The sequence below is a fragment of the Leopardus geoffroyi genome, chromosome C3 (assembly GCF_018350155.1).
Source record: "Leopardus geoffroyi isolate Oge1 chromosome C3, O.geoffroyi_Oge1_pat1.0, whole genome shotgun sequence".
Taxonomy (NCBI): Eukaryota; Metazoa; Chordata; class Mammalia; order Carnivora; family Felidae; genus Leopardus; species Leopardus geoffroyi.
The window spans coordinates 47,487,529-47,506,264 of NC_059338.1; the positions used below are offsets into that span (position 1 = coordinate 47,487,529).

The 18,736-nt window shown below is 35.7% G+C and overlaps 1 long non-coding RNA gene across 3 annotated transcripts in view; it reads right to left on the reverse strand.

Annotated features, from left to right (window-relative positions):
• LOC123584983 overlaps nt 1-18,736 on the reverse strand; it is a 38,752-nt gene that overhangs the window by 15,510 nt on the left and 4,506 nt on the right. Inside the window, exon 3 of one of the 3 annotated variants that reach the window (XR_006705821.1) lies at nt 15,948-15,993. The exons of the other annotated variants lie outside the window; for them this stretch is intronic. This is a non-coding gene — a long non-coding RNA (uncharacterized LOC123584983). Of the gene's footprint in view, nt 1-15,947; nt 15,994-18,736 lie in introns of those variants that run through there. 3 annotated transcript variants of the gene reach the window in all.

Sequence of the window (18,736 nt, forward strand, 5' to 3'; positions counted from 1 at the left end):
ACAGGAAGCTTATCCTGGATTATTTGGATGGACCTAATATAATCATAAGGGTTAGAAGAGGGAGACAGGAAGGTCTTAGTCATAAAAGGAAATGAAAGAGGAGGGAGAGAAAAGAGGGAGAGAAAGAGACAGAGACAGAGGGACAGAGAGAGAGAGAAAGCAGCAGAGATAGAGATGGGAAGTTATTTGAAGACGCCATACTTACTGGCCTTGACGCTGGAAAGAGGAACAAAAGCAAAGAATGCAGGTGGCCTCCAGAAAATATAAAAAGTTCTTTTCTAGAGCCTCCAAAGGGAATGTATCCCTGCTGGCCTTCAGACTTCTTGATTTTAAGACTTCTGATCTCAAAACTGTAAGATAATAAGTTTGTATTGTTTTAAGCTGCTCAATTTGTGGTAATTTGTTACAGCATTAATATGAAGCTATTAGAAACCCAGGAGTTATTTTATGGTAAGAGACTAGAGTTATTGATTAATTCTAGATTTTTAATACATTTTTTATTGATTTTTTAAATCATGCACAAAAATCTCACTCATATAGAAATAATAGTTTGGTAAATTCATTAGTACTGATCCAGCAATTAACATTTTAGCAATTTTCCTTCATCTGTCCCACACCTTTTCCTTCTCTGTGCTGGAGTAAACAGTATTTTATAGCTAATCATAGACATTATGTAATTTTACTTATAAATACTTCAATACGTATCTTTAATGATAAAGACCTTCTTTTAAAACTTAACCCTTTGTGACTATCATATCTAAAAAATTTAATAATTCCTTAATAACATCTAATGCCCAGTTCATATTCATATTTTCCAGATTATTCTCCAAATGAACTTTTACAGTTGTTTATTAGAGTCAGAATCCAAACAAAGCCCACACATTACATTTGGTTTTGTCTTTTAGTTGCTTTTATTCTGTAACTGTGTCCTTCACCCACCTACCCCCACCAAAGTCCTACTTTTCCCTTCCATTGAATTGTGAAGAAACTGGGTATTTGTTCTATCAAAGTTGCGTGGATACTACTTAAATTTTTCTCTTTTTTTTCTCCATATTTCCTGTAAACTAGCAGTTGGACCTAGTGGCTTGACTAGGTTGACTAGATCTATTCTTAGTCTTCTTGGGCTACCATAACAAAATACCATAGACTGGGTAGCTTAAACAATAAACATTTATTTTTCTCACAATTCTGGGGGCCTGAAAGCTCAAGAAGTTGCTGGAAAGATAGGTTTCATTCTCAGACTTCTCTTGGTTTGTAGGCGGCCACCATCTCTCGTGTGTGTTCACATGACCTCTCCTTTGTGGACACACGGAGAGAGGTAGAACAAGTTGTCTGGTGTCTCATTAAAACAGCACTAATCCCTTTATAAGCATCTTCCCTTCATTTAACTGAAGTTACCTCCCAAAGGCTCCACCTCCAAATATCACACTGGGGATGAGGGCTTCATCATGTGACTTTGGGGAGTGGAGTGAGACACAGTTCAAACTATAGCAATACAATTCAGTGGCTTTGTTTATTGGTAACAATATTGCATAGGTGAGAGAGACCCTGTTATTCACATTTCATCACACCATAAGAATATGTCTGGTTGACTTTCATTTAGTGAGGCTAAGGTCAGATGACGCCCACTTCATCTGTAAGGTTTGCCGTGAGCATTTTTATTCATTGATACAATATATTATTTTATTAGGAGACATATACAAGTGTCAGACGCTCAACTGACTGAGCCATCCAGGCGCCCTGGTCTTGGTGATTAAGACATGGACGTCTTTGGGAGCCACAGTATTGCCTACCACAGGTGCAAAAATATGTTTTATTCACTTTTAGGTGAATTATATTTCAAAATAAAATATCGAGAAAGAGAAAAAAAGGAGAAGCAGAAAAAGGAGGAGGGGAAAGAACAGCAACAGGAGCTCAATATTCAAAAACTTTTGAGAGACAGAGAGAGACAGAGTGCGAGCAGGGCAGGGACACAGAATTCGAAGCAGGCTCCAGGCTCTAAGCTGGCAGCACATAGCCTGATGCAGGGCTCGAACCCACAAACTGTGAGATCATGACCTGAGCCAAAGTCAGAAGCCTAACCGACTGAGCCACGCAGGTGCCCCAGAGCTCAATATTTTAAAAACTGAAATATGAAATATGTGGTAACTTAGTAGACCCAAGAGATCTGAATCTGAAACAAACAATGAAAGATTCAGGAGGAATTTTTTTTTCCCACTGTAGATCCCTAGAAGCTCAGAAGTTATTGGCACCAGGTACCTGTGAAAGTAGGGTGAAAGCGAGGCAGAAAACAGGATGACTGATTGACATTTTGTGTAAGTAGTCAGACTACTTCCCTCACTTTCTGCAGCTAAACCTTGGCAGAAAGCTAGGGACTTATATAGAGAGGATAGAATGAGGATCTGCGGACTAGAGAACAACAGGTAAAATTGAAGACATAAGTACCTTACCAAAGTCAGAAGCTTTATAGTGTTTTATACTGAAGTGTATATACTGAACATGTTATATACTGAATGTTGTGACACTTGGTTTTTCCATATATAAAATAGGGACCCAAAAGCGTCATTTAATGGGTCTGCTTGGGGGATAATGAACTTAAGTGTTTGGCACTGGTGTCTGAAACATATATAAGTGGCCCCCAAGGATGATTTTTAAAATAATCAGTATGGCCATGCATTGAGAGAAACCCTAGAGGCAAGCTGGATCCTTTCCATTTGCCTGGTCTTGACCCATCCACCCATCTATATCTGTAATGAGCTGAAGATGAGCCTAAGAAAAGATATTGAAATTGAAGAACAGGTAGAATAGGAAATATAAGAAAAAACAGAATGAGTATGGTAGTGGTCTACTCTTATTTTTTTTTAAATAAATAAAATAAGGACATGTGTGAGTAGACAGTATCTGTATCTTTATAAATATAGTATAGATAACACAATTTTAGGTTAGTTTAAGTACCTAAAAGCAATAAACTAATTGGTAAATTTAGGCTCCAAATAGATTTCTTGCTAGAATAGTTTACTGAGTACATATTATTGCAAATATTATTTTAAATTATAAGTTTAATATAATCATGAAGCAACCGTATAGAGAGTTTGGGAAATAAAGACAGGGAGAGAAATTATCTCCATAAATTCATAAATTAAACACCACCATCACTGACATTTTGGAATCTCTTCCTTAAAGTTTCCAATAATCCACGTTTAGATAATTTTTTTTACATATTTGTATTCATAATAAACATACAACTTTATATTCTGCTTTTACAAATTTAATTCACACAAGCATTTTTATATTGCTACAGAGTCTTTCAAACTCTGTCATTAGATTCAGTCTAATATTTTATAATATTGACTTTATTTTTAGAAATTGAAGTCATATTAAACTTTGTGGTACATAGAATTATTGTGATGAACAACTTTGCATGGTTTGGGATGGTTTTCTTGAAATCAATCATAGACTTTTTTTCATAGACTTTTTTAAAGATTTTGGACAATGTAATTATATAATCAGATACTTCAAATTACAAATGACTTTAATTAGAAGTGTTAGGTGGCAAGGAAACCATTAAGTTAATTTTCAGCCAGAGTTAAACAATCAAAAATACTAAGTTATTGAAAATAATATTTCTCTTAAATTTATACCAAGGAAACTGAAAAGCCCTAAGCCCACTTGGGAGTCATTTTAAAGTATTTTAATCTTTAAAAAGATTAAAATCTGTCAATTTTAGATAAAGTTCATAAAAGAATATAATTTACCTAGCTTTACATTATTAAAAAACTCTGATAGGATTTTATTCAGATTGTTTAAATTGGTATAAACTATGGTAATGTTGGAAACTCTAAAATGGTGAGGATAGCTACGTTTTCTACTTTATTTCTGATTATCATATAACTAATGATTTACACTGTAACTTTAAATGAGAGCTATTTCAATTTGTTGTGTCAACTCTGTGATATTCATCCACTCATGCATCATCTTGGAAAAAATTTTCCAAATCATTAACATATTCAAATCACATTCCAAGTAGACTGAGCGATGACCACGTAACAATTACATCAAGTTTCGGTATTTTTACACAAAAATGATAAAAACTTTAGTTCAGGAAACTGACTTTGAGGTAAAGGTAGTTTATTTAGTGTCAGATTATTATTTAATTCAATATGAATCTTTTGGATGCCTCACCTCTAGGAATTTACTGTCTTTCTATTGGGCAGACTAGGCTTGAACACATTACACAATTGGAAGAAAACATAAGTACATGAAATCCAGTGTTAAAACATTGATAAAGGTTAGTAATCAGGGTTTTTTATTTAAAAGGGACTATATAATAAAAATATACATAGTACTAAACACTCACCATGTCTCAAAGGTAAGTCCAACTGAATGGATAATAAATGAAACTAAGTTGCTGCCTTCAGTGAACTCATAGTCTACAGAACTCAGAAGATCAAGAGTTGGTTTTTCCTTTCGCCTTTCCACTCTATGTTATTTATCTATCTCTATCATAGTGATTTTCTAACCGTATTGAATTAATATTCTATAAGTTCTATAGTGAGCTGCAAGCAAAGGGGAGTAGATGGTTAGTTCTGAAGAAAATCAAATTGTATAGGAATTGATATTTCCAGTGCATTAGAAGAATCAGAAGATATATGTAAAGAAGAAGAACAAATTTCCAGGCCAAGTGAATTGAATACTCAAAAGTACTTGGTTGTGAAAGAGCATAGGATATTCAGGTGAGGATGTATTTATGGGGGGTAGGAGCATAGAGGTGAGTCATGTGAGGCTCAGGATATCAATGGGGACCAGTTATGAATTCCAATGCCAATAAGTTCCAATTTTGTTTTGCAGGCAACAGGGATCCAATGAAGGATTAAAATAAGAAAGTTATCAGATATGGCAGTGTGGATATTAGATAAGAATGCGAAAATTCTGTTTAGTAGGAGACCAGTTAAAGGCTATTTTTATGATCTTGGTGACAGATTATGAGAGGGCTAAAGTAAGGTAGTGGGCTAGAAGGTACACCACATAAAATATTTCCAGGTTATAAACAATAGGATTCTCTTCCTTATTTCTTGCTTTTTGGAAGAATGGAGTGAAGAAGAGATTGTTTTTGAGGCCTAAATCTTGGGTGAGAAAAAAAGACTGGAAATGGAATTTAGAATCACTTATCAGAATGAGAGTTGTAGTGTGATGATTAAGAATGTGACGGGGCGCCTGGGTGGCGCAGTCGGTTAAGCGCCCGACTTCAGCCAGGTCACGATCTCGCGGTCCGTGAGTTCGAGCCCCGCGTCGGGCTCTGGGCTGATGGCTCAGAGCCTGGAGCCTGTTTCCGATTCTGTGTCTCCCTCTCTCTCTGCCCCTCCCCCGTTCATGCTCTGTCTCTCTCTGTCCCAAAAATAAATAAACGTTGAAAAAAAAAAAAAAAAAATAAGAATGTGAGGTGTGACTGGAGACAAGGAAGAACCTAATAAATCAGGGCACGTAGAAAAGAAGAAACACCACTATATTTTTGTAAACAATATTCAGATTTTAAATAAACATTGACTATATTTTTAGATTTAAAAAAAATTTTTAAGCAATCTCTACCCCCACCATGGCGCTTGAACCCACAACCCCAAGATCAAGAGTTGCATGCTCTACTGACTGAGCCAGCCAGGTACCCCATGACTGTATTTTTAAATCACCAACTATTCTGGTACATTTTTATGCCAACTATGAGCCATTCTCAGATGATGTGTTAACATCAATGTTGCCTTTAAACTGGTGTTCTAAAATAATTTTGTGACAAGATGGGAAAATACTTTCATTACAAGTGCAGACAAAAACAGATACATTTTAAGGGGAAATTTGTACTAACTACTCACAAATGTTTTCTTTGTGAATGGCTTTTCTAACTTTCCTAAATATTAGCACCAGCAGTCCTTAGCTTCTTGACTCTGTGCCTACATTCTTAGAAGTAAAAACATGTTTTGAATAAGTTGGTTATTTTTAAGATGATTTTGAAACAGATTCTCTGCATTAAGACACTTTCACTGCTACACACTATTGTATATAAACAAGATGTAGTGTTTATAGGTGATTCCCTCTAATCAGATATCTTATGTCCTTATGATCAGAGTAATAGTAGTTTATGAATATTCTTGACTTGTTCTTTTGAAAATTTAATGTTTTAAATAGAAGTGGTAAGAGAAATTCTTTCTCTAGGTTTAATTATGACAAGGCAGAACTCATTTAGAAATCTGTGAATAGCATGAAATTTGAGAGGCTATATCTATGGCATCTTGAAGTTCATAATGAATGGAGAATTTCAAATGATGTTAAATAATTTTTTTTCTTTTTTTATCCCTTGCCTCCCTCCTCCCCTCTTCCTCCTTTCTTCTCTTTTCTCTTTCCTCCCTCCCTCCCTTCTTTCTGTCCTTCCTTCCTTCCTTCCTTCCTTCCTTCCTTCCTTCCTAGATTTTCAAAATAATAATAATTAGGCAATGAGGCCTACTATTTAGGAATGGGGAACTAAAATTAACAGTCACAGAAAGAAAACTTATTTTTTTCTTTCCTAACCTATAACTAATAACTTTAAACTGTGTTCAAACTACAGGTCCAGTTGAATTATCACCTGGTTTCTGAAAGTACTTTGATAGTGAACATAAAGCTCTCCATGGTAGTCTTTGAAAAATTGTGGGAAGATGGCAGAAGTCCAAAAAAGAGCTGTTCTGATACTTTTAAAAAGAAGAAAATGATAGAGCTTGGGGATTTCTTCTTCTTCTTCTTCTTTTTTTTTTTTTTTTAACGTTTATTTTTGCGACAGGGAGAGACAGAGCATGAACAGGGGAGGGTCAGAGAGAGGGAGACACAGAATATGAAGCAGGCTCCAGGCTCTGAGCTGTCAGCACAGAGCCCGACGCGGGGCTAGAACTCACGGACCGCAAGATCGTGACCTGAGCTGAAGTCGGCCGCCTAACCGACTGAGCCACACAGGCACCCCGAGCTTGGGGATTTCTAACTAGTAAACCTCACATCAATCCTTAGGAAAAATTTCTAGAATATATTATTAAATGGATAGCTTAGGGAAACGAGTAAAGTAGTTTCCAGTGAGAATCCAGCATGAGTTCCAAAAGAACCAGTCATGCTAAGTGAATCAGTTTTATTTCTGCTAGTGTTACTAGGTTGGTAGATAAGGGGATGCTGTAAACACCATGTGGCTCCAGTGGCCTAGGTATTTGACTAGGTAAGCGACTGCTCGTGACCAATGATTATTGTGAGAGTAGGCTTCACCCCAACCTGATCATCCATTCTTTACTTCTTTATGGATTTTGTTTGTAATGGATGTTTTTTAAAGGTAAGTCCAGGCCACTACATCCATCCTTATAATAATTTCATCTTGTTGATTTGGGGTCTGTTCTTCCAGCTTGCTAAGTAAGTTCATTTGAAGTTTTATTAGCTTTCACCTCCAGCTTTGTGCCTGCCACCTACATATTCAATAATGAGGCTCCTCTTTTAGTGGAACACAAAGCCCCAGATGATTCCTTCTGGCTTATGAATCTATTTGATGGATGAGGTACTGATTGCCTTTCTTCATAGAAAGAACATGATTTGTTTCTTGCAAGTTATGTGACTTTGTGTAAGCTGCTGACTTCTCCAAACTCAGTTATCTCATCTGTAGAATAGGAATAATAGTATTATCTCAGAGTTCTTTTGGGGAGAGAGTAAATTATTGGCATAATATATGCATGCTAGTATATTATAGGAATTTAGTCGATAGGATGGTTATTATTAGATAGGATGTAAAGGTAGAGACAAGTGCCTTCACATGCATTAGGATGTGGGAGCAGAGTAGTGAGAAATTATTATATCAGTTAATATTTTGGCTCTGTTAACTATTCAAAATATTCATAGAAATCTAGGAAAATAGAAAAACAGACTTAGTATCTATCCCCAAGCTAATCTAAAGAATATTACCATCTACAAAGCAAATAATAAAAATGCCCATTACAGTCTTCTATTCCAGGTTCCAGGGAAATTCTTTTATGGTCATGATTTAATTTTTAATGTAAACATCTCTTTTCTATAGAGGGAATGTAATTTTTTAATGTTTCTTTATATATATATATTTTTGAGGGGGGTAGAGAGAGAGAGAGAGAGAGAGAGAGAGAGAGAGAGAGTGAGTGGAGGAGGGGCAGAGAGAGAGAGGGAGACACAGAATCTGAGCAGGCTCCAGGCTCTGAGCTGTCAGCACAGAGCTGGATGCAGGGCTTGAACTCGTGAACCACGAGATCATGACCTGAGCCGAAGTCGGACACTTAACTGACTGAGCCACCCAGGCGCCCCATATAGAGGGAATATAGACATTCCATCCATGGGTAGATCAGTTGTTAAAATTATATTGTTTCCTGGAGTATCTGAGGAAATTAACCATACCATATACAATTATCATTCTTAATCATATCGATGGCCTTAATTATTAACATTGTATACACTTATTATGGTTTTCATTAATTTCCTTGTTCTTGGAATCAAGACTTCTAGTTAAAGTCTTGTAACTTTTAAATATACATATGAAAATTAATATTAAAACTACATTTAGATTCAAAGGCAAACATTGTTTTGCTTCAACCTAAGAGATGGAGAAAAAGAAAAGTCAAAATGGATGATTATAAGTTATAGATTTCACCTTCAGAAATTAATTTTCACATTTACCAAAATGATATATTCAAGGAGTGACTTGAATACATAAAAGTACATACATACATAATTTTATGTACAATACATACATAAAAGTATGTTTGGACATAAAGATAGGGACTGTAGATTATTATGTCAGATCATAGTGAAGTGCATTCACTTTGCCCCATTTCTCTGAATTCTTCATGTATTAGAGAACACTGAATCATCCAAACAGGGTTTTTGGCTTGGCTCACTCAGTTCTACAGCTTCCGTTTTCATCATCCTGTCTGTTAGAGAAGGCGTTTCAGACAGAAGTGCTTGCCCCGAGGCCAAGGAGGTTGTGTGGGCTCAAGTACCTGCACGTTCACTCTCAGTGAAAACACCTTGCTTCTGAAGAAGTTTATAATTAGTAACAGTTTGAAAGCTCTCACTCTAAATGGAGAGAAACCATTTAGGGATTAGTTTGGGTATGTGTAAGAAACAAGGAGGTGATGAAAGATGTTTAGTGCCAAGTTCTGTTACAGGCACCTAATCTGATATTCCTTACATATAAGAAATTGTCTTCTCTTTTTGGTCCTTCCTTTTTCAGTGATGAAACTGACCCATCCCTTTGGAATGGGAAGTTTCTGGAGGGGGATTGGCTTATGAGAAAAGCAGGTTTGGTGTGTGAGATCATATCCTGTACCCAGTAAAGGAGGAGTTTACCCTCACACTCCTTTACTACAAACCAAACCAGTAGTTTTGCATGAAAACAATTTACTTTGCCCTTTGTGGGATTATTAGCCCTTTCTGTCTGTACTTAAGGATGGATACAATATTATCCTGTAAGGATGTTTGTAATAAAATTTGTCCTCTTGGTCATTAGGTAAGTAGTTTTCAAATTGTACAATTTTACCTCCAAGGCAATATGTGGCAATTCCTAGACACATTTTATTATCACACATGGTGGGGAGGGGTTATGTTACTGGCATCTAATGAGTAGAGGCCACAGATGCTACTAAATATTATAGGTTGCATAGGATAGCCCTCTATAGCAAAAATGTATCTGTTCCAAAATATCAATAGTGCGGAGGTTGAGAAATTGCATTAAATAAAAGTGTTTTGGGGATGGATGGTGGGCTATTTATGAGCACAGTCTGATAACAAACTCATAGAGCGGCAAATAACATGAAATCCTTTCCACTTCAGGTGTTTGGTCTCCTGGGGAAGCAAACTAATAGTTTAAGCAATGTACTACAGGCTTTGATAGAGGTATACAAAAGAAACTTTTACTGAGGAAAAAAAAATACTTAGCTTCAACTGAGAAGTTAGGAAGGCCTATTGTTAGTGACATTTTATGATAAAATGTGTGTAATATTTAGCTGCTCTCAGTTGCAAGTAGCAGAAAAATCTGTCAATAAAGGAGATTCACATAACTGGAAAGTCTAGCGGTAAAGTTAGCTTCAGTGTTGGTTTGTTTCAGCAGGTTAGTAATGTCATTATGGAAAGATCTGGTGTAACCTTCTGCCTTCCTGAAGGTCAAACTTCAGTTTAAAACCCATTCTCCTTCATGTTCATAAAATGGCTTACTAACTACACATCAGTTACAAGAGAAGACAGAATGTTAATTGTAGAATCCCCTGAGAAGAGTCGGGAAATATTTTTCACATAAATCTCACTTTATGTCTTACTGTCTCTAATTGCGTCACCTGAACTAGAAACTCCAACTAGGGTGTAAAATCATGCTGATTAGCTAGAGCTGGCCAAACTCATACCATGGCACCAGAGAAGTTGGATATTTGGGGTGGCTATTGAAAGAAACAAAAGAAATGGTAGCAAAGCAACTACAATGACTACTATATGCGGGATGAACTTTCAAGGCAGAAGAAACAGCTTGGATAAAGACATATAGGAAAGAAAGAGTGCAGCCTGTTCAAACTGAATCTCGAAAGCAGTTGATATGTGGATGGAATCCAGGAGATATGGTGGGAAGTAGAAGAAATAAAATTAGAAAGGAAGGCAGTGACAAGTTTATAAAAGCATCTCAGTGCCATGATAAGGACATTATTCTGTAACCAATTCTGACCTGTTAAAGGATTTTAAGCAGAGGAAGGACATGATAGGAATTATGTTTTTAAAAAATTTCTCTGGTGGTATTGAGAAGAATGGAAAGAAATGAAAAGGAAGTTGAAAATGGAAGCAAAGGGAACCATAATTTGAGACAACTGGCTTAAATCTCCTATTTTATTTGTAATATAATAACAGTTATATGTTCTTGTTATGATGATTAAATTAGATGTGGAAAATGTGTAACACTTAGCAGGTAATCAAAATGTTAGTGATCATTTGTTCACATACTTTTGAGCACTGATTTGGCGTTTCATCTGTACTACTTACTATGTGAAGTAAATTACTATGTGAAATTAATTACCTTAAATGAGCCCATTTCCTCTTTAGTCCACCTTACATGATTATTAGCAGGACTAAGTGACATTATGTTTATAATAAGGACAGTGTAACTGAAAGAGACCATAATAGCACAAGTCACTATAACTGTAATAAAGGAGATGACGAGGGCGCCTGACTAGCTTAGTTGGTAGAACATGTGACTCTTGATCTTGGCATTGAAAATTCAAGCCCCATGTTGGTTAGAGATTACTTAAACATAAAAGGATGAAGAGAGGTAGGGAAAGCGAAGATATACCTTAGAGAAAGAATCAACAGGTTTTGCTAATTGATATAGCAAGAAACCAGTTATGGTTCCTAGAGTTTTTGGTGTGAGCAACTGGGTAGATTGTGAGAACCAAGTTTTATTTCATGTTTTGAACATTTAAAATTTTAAATGTTGGTAAGATACATAAGTTGAGATATGTAAGTTGAGAAGTCAGGGAAGAAATTGGATACACAACTCTAGAGCTTAGTGATGTCTATACCAGGAATATAGATATGGGAGTTGACAACACATCTGTAGTCGTTACACCAAGGGAGCTATGAGATAGGTTATGGAGAATGAGAGTACAGAAAGGGAAGGCATCAACAAGAGTGAAAAACCTGAAGAAGTCTACATTTAGGAGGTTGGTAAGAATGGTGGAATCAGCAAAAGAGACTGAGAAGTAAAAGCAATGAGTCAACAAAAAAATATCAAGAACATGTAAGTTCCTAAGAAGGAAGAAATGATCAGCTGTGTCAAGCTCTGATGAGAGGCTAAGTAAGGTAAACACCAAATTCATTCATTTTAGCAGTATCTGGCCTCTTAACCCTTAACAAAAGCAGTGCCAAGGGACTTCTGGAGGTGAATTCTAGACATAAATGGTCTGAGAAGTGAGTGAGAAGAAAGGAACTGGATACAATATAAGTATACAATTCCTTTTAAAAAAATTCTGGAAAGATTGAGAAAGATATCTCTTTTTTAAAAAAAAAAATTACCACAAAGGAAAATTCTGAAATAGAGCTGAGAACTGAGATAGAATTTAAGGCAGAATGTAAATACCAGGAAGATTTTATTGTTGCTTTAGGGTAGGAATTCTAAAACATAATTGCCTTTGATGGAAATGATACAGCTGGAGGGAAAGGGGCTAACTGAAGGAGCAAAGACCATAAGCAGTTGTGAATTCTCAGACCAGGGTATAGTGAGAGATAAGTTTTTGAGATGGGGATGGTTGCATTCTCCTTCATAACAGGATGAGAAGAAGGAAAAGAGGGCACAGAGGCAGAAGGGTTTACAGGTTTAGAGAGGAAAATCAAGGAGTGCTGGTCTGATCAGTTTTAGGTATGGGTTTTTCTAAATTCACCTTGCCTGGCATTTGGGTCTTTTCCAATTGAAAACCTGTTTTCTTTTTAAAACATTTTTTTAGAACTGTTTTAAGTTTACAACAAAATTGAGAGGAAAGTAGAGATTTCCCATGTATCTCTTGCACACACACAGGTCTAGCCTTCCATTATCAACATCATTCACCACAATGGTACCTGTTTTGTTTTTTTGTTTTTTTTTTTTTAATCAAGGATGGGCCTACATTGACACATCATAATTGCTCAATGTCTATAGTTTACCTTAGGATTCACTGTTTGTGTTGTATATTCTATGGGTTTGGACAAAGTATATAATAACATATATCTGTCATTATATCATACAGGCTATTTTCACTACCCTAAAAATCCTCTGTGCTCTGCCTATTCATCTCTCCCTGCCATACATTGCCCTACTGCCACCCCTGGCAACCATTGATCTTTTTACTGTGTTCATAGTTTTGTCTTTTTCATAATATCACATAGTTGGAATTATGCAGTATGTAACCTTGTCAGATTGGCTTCCTTCACTTACTAATATGCATTTAAGTTTCCTTCGTGACTTTCCATGGCTTGATAACTCATTTTTTTAATGCTGAATAATCTTCCATTGTCTGGATGTACCACAGTTGATTTAAGCATTCACCTACTGAAGGACATCTTAATTGCTTCCTAATGTTGGCAATAATGAATAAAGTTGCTATAAATGTACACGTGCAGGCTTTGGTGTGGACATAAGTTCAGTTCCTGTGGGTGAATTCCAAGGAGCATGCTTGCTGGATCACACAGCAAAAGTATGGTTTGGTTTTGAAAGAAACTGCTAAACTGCCTTCAAAAACAGCTGTACTGGGGCTCAGTTGGTTAGGTGTTTGAGTTTGGCTCAGGTCATCATCTCACAGTTCATGAGTTCGAGCCCCGCATTGGATTCTGTGCTGACAGCTTGGAGCCTGGAGCCCGCTTCAAATTCTGTGTGTCTCTCTCTGCTCCTCCCCCACTTGTGCTCTGTCTCTTTCCCTCTCTTTCTCTCAAAAATAAGTAAGCTCTAAAAAAAATTAAAACACTTTTTTAGTGTCTGTACCATTTTGCATTCCCATCGGCAATGTATGAGAATTCCTGTTGGTTCACATCTTCACTAGCATTTGCTATTGATATAATGTTCTAGATTTTGGCCATTCTAATAGGTACGTACTGCTATCTCATTGTTTTAATTTGTGTTTTTCTGATGACCTGTGATGTGGACCATCTTTTCATATGCTTATATATTTTTTCATGTGCTAATAAATCCTTGTATTATATTATAATAAACTTCTGTTGCATCTCATTTCTAAATCCCTACACACACACACACACACACACACACACACACACAAATTGTACACATTGTATTTATATATCTGTTTTGGTGAGGTTTCTGTTCAAGTCTTTGGCCCATTTTTTAATTGGGCTATTTGTTTTCTTATTGTTGAGTTTTAAAAGATCTTTTCATATTTTGGTAAGAGTTCTTTATTAGATGTGTTTTGCAAATACTTTCTCCTAATCTGTGGCTTATCTTCTAATTCTTTTCATATTGTCAGTTGCAGAGCAGAAGTTTTTAATTTTAATGAAGTCCAGCTTCATTATTCAAATATTTCTTTTCTGGATTATGTCTTTGGTGTTGTATCTGGCAAGGCATCACCACACCCAAGTTCATAGGTTTTTTTCCTGTTATCTTCCAGGAATTTTATAGTTTTGTGTTTTACAGTTAGATATAATCCATTTTGAGTTAATTTTTGTGAAGGGTATAAGGTCTGTATGTAGATTTGCTTTATTTTTTTTTTTTTTTTAATGTGGATGACCACCATGTGTTGAAGAATCTATCCTTGTTCCATTGTATTGCCTTTGCTCCTTTTTCAAAGATCAGTTGACTTTATCTATGTGGATCCACTCTGGGCTTTCTATTCTGTTCTGTTGATGTATTTGGGTATTATTTTGCCAGTGCCACACTGTCATGATTATTGTAGCTTTATTTGTCTCATTTTCATACTGTTTGTTGTAGAAATGAAAAAAGATAACAATTTTTCCTTCAGTGCTTCTTTCATTAGTGTTTTTGAAGTGAGAAAGTAAAACTTCCTAATTATTATAATTGTAACTGTATCTTCTTATAATGTTTTTTGTTTATAGTCCATTTTACCTAGAGGAGAACAGGTTTTTGTTAGTGCTTGTTTTTTCCATCTTTCCTTAAATATTATTGTATTTTTTACCTATTTCCCTTACCCAGACTAAATTCTCAGATATTGTTAAGTTTGTATGTGTGAGAGCTTTGGTTCATCTATTTCCAATAAAATTGATATGTCAGTCTAGAATATACTAAAGTCATGGATAAAAACAGCAAACCTGGATTAGATACATGGATTTAATTATTGGTTCTGCCCCTATCCAGCTGAAAGGATATTACATTATATTTTTCTATAGAACTTGTATGTTATTTTGAATTGGGTATGACCCTTGTTGCTAATAAATCCTTGTATTATATTATAATAAACTTCTGTTGCATCCCATTTCTAATTCCCTTCTTTCTAGCTCAATGACTTACCCCATTGAAAATAGAATCTAATATCTATTTTAACTGTTGTTTCCATTTAGAAAGCATTCCTCATTATCTGGAGATTATTAGAACCAGGTTAATATTTCAAAAACTAAGGAAATGATGATCAAAAGCAGTACCATACTGGGTTTCTTGTAAATATTGTTATTTATTTTTACATAATAACACCACTTTCTGTACAACAGTTTGTCTTTCAAGAAACATTTTTTTTAGAATGCTCATTTATTTATTTTGAGAGAGAGAAAGAGACATTAATGTTCTTTAGACATTAATTAATAAACATGTTCTTCAACACCAGTCTAGAACTTTGGAAGAAAATTTGCATAATTTTTGGAGTGAATTTTCTGCTTTAATCTAATCTGAAATACAAGGGATGCAAATAGGGCATTACTATTTTATAGCTATGAAAGCAGTTGGAGAGCTATCTAGAGAGAAATGATTTCGTCACAACCAGAACTAGGTAAGTTCCCTGGGTCCAAGCAGCACTGGTCTGGAATAGAGATCCAGAGAGACCAGGGCTGAGTTTTCACTCCACTGCTTTCTGTGTGATCTTGAGTGGCTCACTCAACATGTCTGAATTTGAATGGTATTTTCTGAAAAGCAGAGATCATAGTGTCTGTCTTGGTCAGTAATTGTAAGCATTAGCAATGAAACACTAGCCTGAGAAATTCATAGTAAACTCAGAATAAATAGTAACTATTACAACTAACACTCCTATTACTATTAATCCAACTGCTGCTTCTATTAATTGGCATTTAAGGATATTTTGGTTAAAATGCATATTAAAGAACTTCTCATGGGGCACCTGGGTGGCTCAGTTGGTTGAGTGTCCGACTCTTGATTTCATCTCAGGTCATGATCCTAGGGTCTTAGGATGAGCCCTGCATCAGGTTCTGTGTTGAATGAGGAGCCTGCTTAAGAGTCTCTCTCTCTCCCTCTGCCCTTTTCCCTTGCTTGTGTTCTCTCTCTCTCGCTCTCTCTCTCTAAAATAAAAAAGGGGGAGTTTTTCATGTTGATGATGACTGTAAGCATATTTCTAGATGTTACTTATCCATGAGAAAGACACGTCATTTTGTCTTCTAACTGATGCGATAAACTGTGAGCAAAAAGCTTAAAAAAACCTATCTTTGTAGCTAAAAACTGTCTTAAAAGCAGTGATTCTGTATTTGTACTTCCCAATTCCCCATAATTATTGTTATATACCCTAGACATGTAATATTGTACAAAGCATGGGTCTTTATTCTTTTAAATGCGTCTCTGGTTCAAATGCTTTAAGCAAGAAACACTAAAAAACCAGTGCTGATTCTTATTCTCTTTTAATATTTATATGTCACCGTTTGGAGTCAGTTTTGGTTGCCTAGTAGATTAGATCGCCATTTAATGTAAATGCATAAAATATGACTAATAAACTGACTAGACTCTAGTGAAAGCTTAAGTAGCAATTTGAGCTAGTTAAAACACTTTCCTCCCAGGATTCATAACAGTTATTATTTAAGCAATGAGCCTTTAATTATTTTTCCTCCTATCTGGAAGGTTCTCTTCTGTACCCAGTTAACCTCTGTTTCTCTTCAAGATCCCAGCTCAGATGCCACTTCCTTAAGGAACACTTAGCTGACCCTCCTCAGGCTAAGACAGTTTCCTTGTTAGGCTTTCTCATAGTATCGCATGTCTTTTCTAAGACACCTGGTAACTATTTGATTACTTGGTTGATTCCTGCCTCTTTGCTAGAACAAAGGCTCCACCAGGGCAGAGATTACCTTTCTTGACAAACAGTACATGATAAATAATATTTTTAAATATATAAATGGCATTTGACCCTTACACTGAAGCCAGGTATCTCTAATAAAAACTGTAGCATTAATCTTGGCCTCCAGAAAGATCTTCTTACTAAGGACAGTTCTTTATTTTAAAATGTGTCCCATTAGATTAGGGCTCACAGGACCAAGCCTTGGAAAGCAGAAATATAGGAATCCTCTTGGTGGTTGGGAATTATACTCTGAATTCAGAATCAGTGAATGTACGTCACCCACCTCATTCCACACTAAATATATAACCTCTAAAGCCACACTAGATATGAAGTAAGGAGGGAGAACACCTCAGAAAAAATATTTTTCTGACACACACATATAAAATACGTTCCAATATTTGGGTCATTAGTAATTTTTGTTGTCACTGTTAAGGTTGTGTTGTTAGTCACTGTGATGCTTACTAAAAGAAATGTATTCCACCAACAAGGATTTGGCCCTTTGTTTTCTTTTATTTATTTATTTTAAGTTTATGTATTTATTTTGCATGCATGAGTGAGGGAGGGTCAGTGAGAGAGAGGGAGAGAGGGAATCTCAAGCAGGCTCCACTCTCAGAGTAGAGCCCGATGCGGGGCTCAGTTCCACAACTGTGAGATCATGACCTGAGCTGAAACCAAGAGTGAGCTGCTAAACCAACTGAGCTATCTAGGAGCCCTTGGTCCTGTGTCTTCTAATACACTGGGATAAATTTTAGGGGAGCCTGGGTGGCTCAATCTGTTAAGCACTCAACTCTTGATTTTGGCTCAGGTCATGATCTGCCGGTCTTCAAGTTTGAGCCCCACATCAGGCTCCATGCTGACAGAGTGGAGCCTTCTTGGGATTCTCTCTCTGTCCCTCTCCTGATGTCTCTCTCTCTTTGTCAAAAATAAATAAATAAACGTTAAAAAAATAATATAGTCAGACACATTTTAAAATTAAAAAATTGCTATGAGAAACAATTTCTCATAAACCCCTTCTAGGTTAAAGAAGAAAACATAAATCAAGACAGATAAATGAGTAAGTGAAACATTGTATTACCAAAGAATAATTATTATGTACATATTAACATGGTGTTGTCAACTAATGTTCATTGACATGAAAAATATAATGTTAAATGAAAATAATTAGGTTGAAGGTGGCTGGGCGACTCATTTGGTTAAATATCTGACTCTTGATTTTGGCTCAGGTCATGATCTCATGATTTGTGAGTTTGAGCCTGTGTTGGGCTCTGTGCTGGCAGTGTGGACCCTGCTTGGGATATTCTCTCTCTCCCCTCTTTATGCCTCTACCCCGCTTATGCTCACTCTCTCTCAAAATAAATAAATAAACTTAAAATAATAATAAAAATAATAATTAGGTTGTAAATTTAATATCCTATAAAATTTCAATCTTGTCAAATACATACTACAATGATTAAGAAAGACTGACAAGTAATGTTATTATTGGTTACTATTTTCTTCTTTGTACCTTTCTATAGTTGCCAAATTTATTAAATTAGCAACTAATGCACTTTAAAGCATATAAAAAAATGAATATTATTAACCTCTATTTCAGAAAGTCTTCCTCAGTTCATCTCAACACAATAAAAGTGAATTAACTTCTTAAACCTTTTCACATCCTTACCCCACAACTACTTCCCCCACATAGACTGCTCTTTATTCATGATCTATAAAATTCATCATTTCAAAAGTTACTATTAACTTTCCAAATGATATCCTTTAAAATAATAACGATACTTAACTTCATAACCAAGATCCCCTCATATTTTTAGCAATGGCATAGAGTATGGAAGATCAATGTTAGATTTTGTCATAGAAAAATCTTCCACAAAATAATTCATAACCTTTATAAGTGTTATCTGACATCTTAAAGTACTTATGATTTAGTTTCCTTAACCACTGAAGTCTAACCAGGAAGTTCAATGGTTTGCCACTGCATTTGC